Source organism: Akebia trifoliata, chromosome 1 (genome assembly GCF_017979445.1).
Source record: "Akebia trifoliata isolate Shusen 1 chromosome 1, ASM1797944v1, whole genome shotgun sequence".
In the NCBI taxonomy this organism is placed as follows: Eukaryota; Viridiplantae; Streptophyta; class Magnoliopsida; order Ranunculales; family Lardizabalaceae; genus Akebia; species Akebia trifoliata.
In genome coordinates this window covers 10578091-10588172 of record NC_141375.1, presented here as the reverse complement: position 1 = coordinate 10588172, position 10082 = coordinate 10578091, and positions in this window count along the sequence as shown.

Genomic DNA, 10082 nt, shown 5'->3' with positions numbered 1-10082 from the left:
GTGTGCGTAATTCGAGAAATCGCATGAGATTTGTGACAATATTTGCCTTGAGATTGTTTAGCACATTTGATATGATTTGATGATGATGGTGATGATGATTGGACCATAATCTTGACTTTAGTCTCTACCCGTTGACCGTAGGATAGTTTGGATTGTAGTAGAGACCGATCATCTCGATCGGGCGGGTTCGGTGCCTAACACCTTCCGAAACCCGTAATCTGACCCCTTACCCATTTATCTGATCCGTGGACCGACCCGATCCGTTTTGGAGTTATTTTCGGTTCCTAGACCTAAACTAGGTGGCGACTCCTTATTCCCTAAAAGTCCTCAATTTACCAATCGGACCCCTATCCCCAATTTGGTGGAAAACAGGTCGAGGCGATTTCACTTTCAAATGGCTTGGACACTCTTGTCCCTCTTGAAAAATTCTTTAGAATTTTGTGAGCATTTACTTTTTTATTGTTTGATTATCATCAAAGACACTTTGATTGAGGTTAATCAAAGTCATTTATTGAGGTTTTCTTGAGAATAAGTTGAATTTGAACCTTTATATCCCCAAGGGTCTTCCAAACACTTATAAATAGAGGACCCATCCAGGTAAAATGAGAGAAGAAGTCTATCTTCCCAAAATTATGCTCAATTCACTTCTTTCCTATTTCTACCATCCCGAAATCATGTCCAAGTACCCATTCATACTCTGGAAGGCCTAAAATAAGAAAAAGAAAAAGGAAGAAGACCAAGGTGGGGTAAAACATTTAAATTGTTTTCTTCATTAATTGTATCCCCCAAATTCCACTTTTATCTCTCTCATTTTATCTCTTTTAATTCTTGCTTTAAGTTATAGTTCATTATAGTACAGTTTAGTTTAAATTTCATTTGCAAGGTTAAGTTGAGAGTTAATCCCCTAATGGGAGGATCCTTACCACCTATAAGTCCAATCTTGTTTCAAGAAATCTTTAATGGTTGTAATAATGTAGTTCAATGAAAAGTTTGGTTGAGAGTTAATCCCTGGTGGGAGAATCCTTACCAACTATAAGCCCATTTGGAACTTAATTTCAATAGAAATTGTTCTTCATTTCTTTACTTCCAAGTACTTTTGATTCTAAGTAAGTAATATAGTTTCCTTTAATGGCCTAAGAAGAAAAGAGTAATCCCTCACAATGTGAGGTGATCTTCCATTTTCTAAGTGCATAAATAAGTTTCATGTGGAAAATTGCATGCATACACCCTTGCACATATCGCCATCTTTCTTTAATTATAAAATAGTTATGAATTGAAGAAGATAAATCTCCCAAATTTACACTTAACGTTTTAGGCCAACATAAAAATAGTCCTTTAAGGACATCTCAAACACTATTACACACACTACTCATGCATGTAGACACCCCATTTTCGCATCCGCCTGATTGATCAACTCGTCAACCCGATTGCAATGATTCCCAATGATGGATGTGTATTCCATTGCTTTATTTTGTTACCAGATTTGTTTCAGAAATCTGGATGAGGTATCTCGAACTGACAAAACCTTAGAAACTACGCTACGCTAGGAAAATACGACCCCAGAAACATAGAAATCATCATCTTGCAGACCAGAAAGAAACTTCACGATAAAAATCACTAAAAATTATCAAATTATCAAAATATCCCTAACCTCAAAACAACCCTAGAGCCTACGTTACCTTAGGAAAACTCTCTCGAACACATAAAATAACAAATCGGAACCTAATAAATCATTTCACCAATTTTAACAGAATTTGACAAAATTACGAAAATGCCCCTCGTAAAGTTCACAATCATTTCACACAAAAAACTTCATAAATGACACAAAATAATATTTCCATTGAATTCCTTACGAAAAATCGATTCTAAAACATCCTAGAACATTAAAAACCGACTTAAAACGTGAAAAGTCCTCTCCGGGGGCAAAACGATAATTTCACAATTTTTATAATTAAAAAATTCGAAATTAATAAATAAAACATTAAATAATTAAAGTGAAACATTGATGAAATTAATTTAAAAATTTGAACCTAAAAAATCGATCAATCGGACTTTCGGGTAAAATTGTTGAGGGTTCGTGGGATATTTCTTTAAGGACCCCTCCATTTGGGGGTCCAAAGAATTAAAGAAATAATGGAAGGGGGTTCTCCAAAATTAAAAGTAAATCAAGCAAGACTGAAGTCAAGGTATTAAAGTCAATCAAGTGAGACTGAAGTCAAAATTAAAGTCAATTAAGCAAGACTGAAGTCAAAATATTAAAAGTCAATCAATTAAGACTAAAGTCAAAACATTAAAAGTCAATCAAATAAGACTAAAAGTCATAATAGAATTATAATTGATTAATAACTCTATTTAATAGAGTTCTAACTTAAAAATAATTCTACCTAAAACAATTCTAATTAAAACACAATTCTACCTAAAACAAGTCAAATTAAAACACAACTCTAATTAAAAGATCTCTAATTAAACACTAACTCTATCCAAATCAACCCCTAAAAACATCTATAAATAGAGGTGCTCACACCCTATTTTCGTATCAAATCATAAACCCTAAGAGAAGTAGGTCTAGAAGCTCCCCTAGCCCCCCATAAACCCTAGTTTTGGAGTCCCAACTCCTTACCTAACATCCCTCATTCGATTTTAGCATAAGAAACGCCTAAAAGCCTTCCAAAAACACCCCCAAATCCGCAACAAACTTGAAGAGTTCAGATCCAAAAGCAAGGAGATACCTCGGTCTAGGAGATTCGAAGTCAAATCCGGAGACAGAACGAAGCAAGGGAGCACGGTACAAGGAGCTCTTTTTGTCAGATCTGAGGGAACAAAGTCCTTGCTATCGGAAAGGTAAATTTTTTTTTTTTTTTAATTTTTTTTTATCTAGGTTTTAGCAATGTAATTTACTTGGGAATTTAGTAGAGACCGATTTTAGCCGGGCGGGGTTGGTGCCTAACACCTTCCAATCCCGTAACATGATCCCCGAATTCAGTTTTTTTGGTTTTAGATTAGTTTTTATCCGTTTAGAGTCATTGATCGGTTCCTAGACCGTAATAACTAGGTGGCGACTCCCAAACCTCAAGGGTCAAAAGCGGATCCGCGCACCCCGCGGATCGAGGGCGCTTTCAATGCATAAGGTTGAAGTTCCAAAAGATTCATCGAACCCATAGATGCATTCTTAGATCTTCACCAACAAAAATAAACTCTTATGTGAGTATAATTCCATTTTACAAAATGCTTGAGTCTTCTAGATGAAATCTACTTAGATTCACACTCAAACTCAAAGCAAACAAAAAAACAAAAAAAATCCAACAAGTAGAACATTTCATTTTCACTTTGCTCATTACACCCATCTACCTGTTAGGAGCCATGCATATACATCCATGCATACCTATTAATCTCCCCACTAAAAAAATCCCCAAAATAAAAGTTTTTTAATTTCACTTTTGCCTAAATATGTTAACCACCAACTTGGTGGGTGAGACAAGTTGTCTAATACCTTCCCTTAACTTTTAGGTTAAGTCTAAATTTGAGTCACCAACTCCTTGAAAAATAAGTTTTCAAAATTTATTTTATGGTGGTCATTCATACTTTAAACTCATTGAATGATGGCAACTCCCAAACCAAAGTTTTGCTAAAAGAGGAAGAATTGTACAAATTCGTTATCTATTAACTAGTTTCACCTTTCATAGGCTTAGTGTTTTTGTGTTGCTACTCAAACAAACATGTGTATGAACTAGGGCTTAAAATGGGTCGGATTTTACCCAAAATCCAAGTGAGCTAAATCCGAATTTAATGTATTCGATTCCTTCAAGTATATCCAAATTAAAAAATTGGTCAAATATGGATTGATGTCTCTTGACCCCGAGTCAGATCCAGATCGAATATGGATAAATCCTTGTATCCACTTAGATCCAAATGATATATTACTTTGTAAGTTATATTTTATATTTTTCATGATATTTTTTCACAACCAGCAAGTGTTGGGCACAGTGGCTAAGGCCTCTATCTATAAAAGAAGATGTCTTGAGTTCAAGTCACACTTCAGGTTGGATCTAAATATAGGTTTGATAGAAATAAAATGGTTTGGATATGATTTTATTTAGTACTATTTGAATCGAATTCTAATCCAAATATGGATCCTAATAAAATATCTAGATATGAATATGAATATACTCATATCCGGCCCGAACCCAACCCGTTTTAAGCCTTTGTATGAATTTGAAAGGCCCAAGTTTCAAAGTGAGTTTTCTTAAGCTATGAAAAAGTAGTACTTAATTTTTATATTTCATTTGGTTAAGTTTAATTGTTAAAAATTAGGTTCTAAAGATTATGATCAAAAGTGGGCCACTTAACTAAATAAAAGATAATTCTAAGAGATAGGATATGTATGGGTCATCCCCTTTCTACTTTATTGATATTTTGTATTTAGTTTAAGGAACCTATCAATAGTAAAAGAAATTGATTAAATCATAAACTTACATTATTTATTTAATTTCTTAAAAATATTTCTAGTAATGCATAAATATTAATTTTTGTAATACATGTGCATTTGCACATGCCACTGTAGACACCCCATTTTTGTACTCGCCTGATTAATCAACTCGTCAACCTGATCGTAACGATTCCCAATGATGGATGATTATTCTAATGTTATATCTGTTACTAGATAAGTTCGGAAATTCAGATGAGGTATTTCAAGTAAACAAAATTCTAGAAACCACGCTACACTAGGAAAATACGATCCAAAACATAGAAATCATTATTTTTCAAATAAAAAGAAGCTTTACGATAAAAATTACTAAACATGAACAAATTACCAAAATACCCCTAACATAAAAACATCCCTAGAGCCTATATTACGCTTAGAAAAACCCATTTGAATACATAAAACAACAAAATGAAATCAAATAAATCATTCCGCCAATTTTTACCAAATTTGACAAAATTACGGAAATGCCCCTCATAAGGGTTCACAATCATTTCACACCAAAATTTCATAAGTGACACAAACCAATAATCCCATCGAATTCTTTAGGAAAAATCGATTCCAAAACATGCTGGAACATCGAAAAACAACTTGAAACTCAAAAGTTCTCTTCGGAGCAAAACGATAAATTTTCAATTTTAAAAGTTTTAAATTTTGAAATTAATAAATAAAAAATTAATTAACGTAAATTGAAATCTTAATAAAATTGATTTAAAAATCTGAACCAAGAAAATTAATCAATCAAGACCTCACGCAAAATTGTTGTTGATTGCCCACTTATTTAAGTGGAACCTCCTGATATTTATTAAAAGACCCTTCCATCTAGAGGTCCAAATAATTAGAGATATAATTAGGGGGTTCTCCACAAGACGTAAAAATATATTATTTCATTGTACGCAAAATTAAAAAATCTAATTTCAAAAAAATAAGTTAATCACATAAGACTTAAGTCAAAACCCTAATCTAAAGAAACCTAATCAATCAAATAAGACTTAAGTCAATATCCTAATTCACCTTATCTAAAAGGAGACCTAGTCAAACCCTAATTCTTCCAAAAAAATCTATAAATATAAAGCCTCCACAACCTAATTTCACAGGTCAAAATAAATCTTAGAAAAAGTAGGTCAAAAATTCTCTCTACCCTTCTCCAAACCTTGATTTTGAAGTCCCTACTCCCTACCTAATATCCAAGCCCCAACTTTTGCTCAAAAAACCCTTCAAAAATACCTAGAAATCCATCAAAAAATTAGGAAATACTCAGATCTAAGAAGAAGACACCTCAACTTGGAGATCTAAAGCAGATCCAGTAACGGAGGAAAAGCAAGGAATCTTATATGAAGAGTCTCTCCGCCAACTCTGAGGGAACAAATCGTTGCGATGATCTAGGTATACTTTTTTTATTTATTTTTTCTAAGCCTTTTTTGCAATGTAATCTTTTTTTGGGAAATAGTAAAGACCGGCGTTTACTGGACGGGATTGGTGCCTAACACCTTCCAACCCCGTAAAATGATCCCTGGACCATAGTTTCTTTTTATTCGTAGATTAATTGTTTTATCTGTTAAAGTCAATATTTGATTTTTAAACCGTAATAACTAAGTGGCGACTCTCAAACTTCAAAAATCAAAAGCGAATCCGCACACCCCGCGGATTAAGGGCGTTTTCAACCACGTACTAGAAATAATAATAATCCTTCACCTTCATCCTTCTTAATCTTAATAGAATGATAGAAATGTGAGTTTGATGGACTAGTTGTTTTCTTCAAACGTGAGTTATTCAAGAGTAGAGATACGAGAATATGTCTCTCTAAAATTATGTGCAATTGTGGTCTCTCCAAATTAGAGGAAAGTAATGTATTTTTAGTGTTTTTAGTTGAGATGGTTCTACAGGGTTTAATGGATGTATTGTAATGACAAAAATGCTAAGAAAATAAAAAAAAATTCTAAGTAAGATCCTTTTTAACTTAATTGAATGTGTTGAAAATGGATGACTAACGAACTCCAAAATTTAAAACTAAAATTCAACATTGAAAATTAAATTATTATTATTATTTTTTTATTGTTCTTTTGAAAGTTTTTAGAATTTTGTCCCTTATAACCTTGACCCTCTCTCTCTCTCTCTCTCTATATATATATATATATATATATATATATATATATATATATATATATTCATTTTCTTTTGAGTTTTGTAATAGGTTGAATTAATGGAGATTAGATTTTAAGAATTTTTATATTTTTCAAGTTATCTTATTTCTTTAAATTTTTTTATTTTTTATTTTTTTTACATTTAATCACGAAGGAAGATGAAAAAATCACTAGTAAAACCTTTAAAACGATAATTTTAGATCGAAGAACTAGGAGATTTTTGATAAGTTTGTTCGATATGATCAAACCGAACTTGCTTTAGAAATTTTGGTGAGATTTTTGAACTCTCCTTACCAACAATCACCATTTTTTTATGAATACTGATTAGTTTAATTTACGTATTAATATTACATTTTAGATGTTCCCATATGTGCATGATCCACAATGAAACAAATCTTAAAAAAAAAACACTAAAACATTGAACATCATCAGAATTTTCTAATCTGATCTTTCCTCATCCAGGATTCCTATTGATCCAATTTCAATTGTTAATAAGACTCTCTTAAAATCATTCTTTGGAGGGAAGCAAATAATCGTTTTGAAGCCTATGAAAATTATTTTCTTGTAAATGAGGACGTATCCCACATTTCTCATAAATTAATAAGAATTTTTTTATAGACAACATGACCCTAGAATATCAATCAATTATTAAGAAAGGGAAGGGTCAGCCCCAGCTTATGAATCAATGATAATTAAATAATAATAAAAAAGCCTCTTAAATAATGGACTGATACAACCGTACTTACTCTATACTCAAATCGGTAATTTTCTGATCCCATTCTGCTCAAACACATGATAAGATTCTTCGCATATGATTTTATATTTTTTTTTAAATGGATAGAACATTTATTCCTAATAAATATATGTCTTAAACACTTACAACATTTTAATTAAGTGACCAGTACTCGCTAGTCATGCTAAGGTGACACAAAAGGAGACATAAAGATAACAAAATGATGTGGTGGCACGCACATTACTGTAGATGTTTTTCCATGAGATTCGAGTAAAAAGCATCTACAATTATGTGCGCGCCACCACATCATTTGTGTCACCTTTGTGTTTCCATTTGTGTCACTCCAGCATTTTCCTTTCAATAATGAAAAAACATTATGATTCTTATTCACTTTCACACTAAAAAATGTGATATGATATGAGGTCACTCCAGCATCATTCAGTCAAATTTCCCAATTACCTCGACTTCAAAGAATCCTTTTGGATAGAGTCATGCTGGGGTCACACAAAGGGAGACACAAGAGTGGCAAAAACTCGTGATGTCGTGCATATTACTGTAGATACTTTTCCACGAGATATGAGTAAAAAGCATTTACGGTTATGTGCGCGCCACACATCATTTTTATCACCTTTGTGGGTCCATTTGTGTCATTCCAACATTTTTCTTTTGGATATTGTTGCTGACAGTAAGTTCTAAGGAAGAGGGAGAGGGAGAGGGAGAGAGAGAGACAGAGGTTGATCTTTCTAGACTTTCAAGTTGCAGAGTTGATTCAATGAATTTGGTTACATGAGTTTCGAAGTCAAGTCACTTCAAACTCCCAACTGGTCGAATTATCTCAGCTGTGTTTTGAATTGACTCGACTCGGCAAGTTTACAAATTTTGTTGTCACCATTAGAGTGAGATGTGGTCATGTGTGGTATACTAAGATACATGCATTTAAGTGTGGCATACTAAGATACATGCATGTAAGACCAATAAGAAAACTATATAAAAATATCTTTGACGTAATAGATGAGAAGAATTTTTTTGTCGTAAATATATTATTTATTTGTCTTTTATTAAAAAGTCAAGAACACGGTGTTCTATTAATTTATACAAAGACGTAATAGATGGGAAGAATTTTGTTTGTCCTAAAATATTATTTATTTATTTATTTGTTTTCTTTCTCAGATTCTAAAAACAAACACAAACGAATAGATCGAACAGTAAGACAGACGTGTTATTGGTTAAGGTCATGTGCATACTGTACTGCACATGAACAATGTGATGTGCTATTGAAAAGATTACAATGGGCCTGATATAATTATATTATGGGTTGGGATATGGTGACAATCCTTATTTGATCATTTGATTAGAAACTTTCTAACCCCTATCAAAAGTGATTTATAAGTTGAAGAATTATCTATTGTTAATTTTTATCATTAAATTGTAAATAACTTTTGATGGGATTAGAAATTTCAAAATAAGTTGATATTTTGTGAAGATGATCTCCTTACCATACTAGCAAAGTTGTATGTGTTGTATTCGATGGTTATTTCATGAAAACAACAAATAAATAATATGTTTCTAAATTATAAAATCTTTTAGGTATTAATACTGCTTGATTTTGAGTTTGATGTGCAATTCAAGGATAGTATATATATATATCTGCATCATCCTCAAATCAAGTCGGTCACTTTGTCAAGTTAACTCCAAAATATGTAGGATCAGATAGATACCCAACCTAATTATGTGGCTATCATTAAATGGATTCCTGAAAGCCAATTTGGGTGAGTCAAATAAATGTTTTTTAGTAAGACTTATATTTAATTTGTTCGATAACAGGCCAATCCCTTGAATGATATCAACAAAAAAAAAAACAAAAAACAAAAAAAAAACAGAGAGGATAATACTGAAATTGCATTGAAATGTACATCGTGGGTGGACGTGAATGTGGGTCAGAACCAAAGATGCTTTCATTGAGATCTCATTTTTTCTCGATGAAAAGCATCTATAACAGATCCACATCAGAAATGTCCCCCACAATGTATTTTTCAATGTTACTCTAGCACGACTCAAACAAAATTAAAAAAATGCTCAAACTATACGTCTAGATCCTCCAAAGCTTGGACCACCAAACATTGACAAATCAATTCATTAGAAAGAATATGTCGGGTGATATTTTCCTTCCATGGGGATGACATGGTTAGAAATCTACGACACACATTTCACATACGAATCCTATTTATAAAATTTTGAAACACCCATGAGTCTTAATTGAGTATTACTCACATTAAGTCCAGATTTATTAGGACATATATGTTGTGTTTAGATTGAGAGAAATTGAGATAAAAGAAGAGAAAATAAATGAGTTTCTCTCTATTTCTTTAAGTGGAGAGAGAAGAGAAAAGAATTGAAAAAAAAAAAGATGAGTTTTCTTTCTCTTCAAAAATGAAGAAAAGAAGGGAGGAACCCTTTTAAAATATTTTAATAATTAACTCTACCCTTAAATCTCTTTTAAGATATTTCAAAGTTTCAAAGTAGTCGTACTTAGTGTAGGTTCATCACTCAGAGAACTTCAAAGAGTTAATTAATTTACGCAGAAATAATAATTATTTAGTCACAAAGTAAATTGGTGGGGTTGAGTATTCCTTAGTGTGCCCCTCCTCTCATATCCACAACTTTCCCAATGACATATTCTTCAATTCCACTTGGTGTCAACTCAGCTAAATGAGTCAACTCGGGA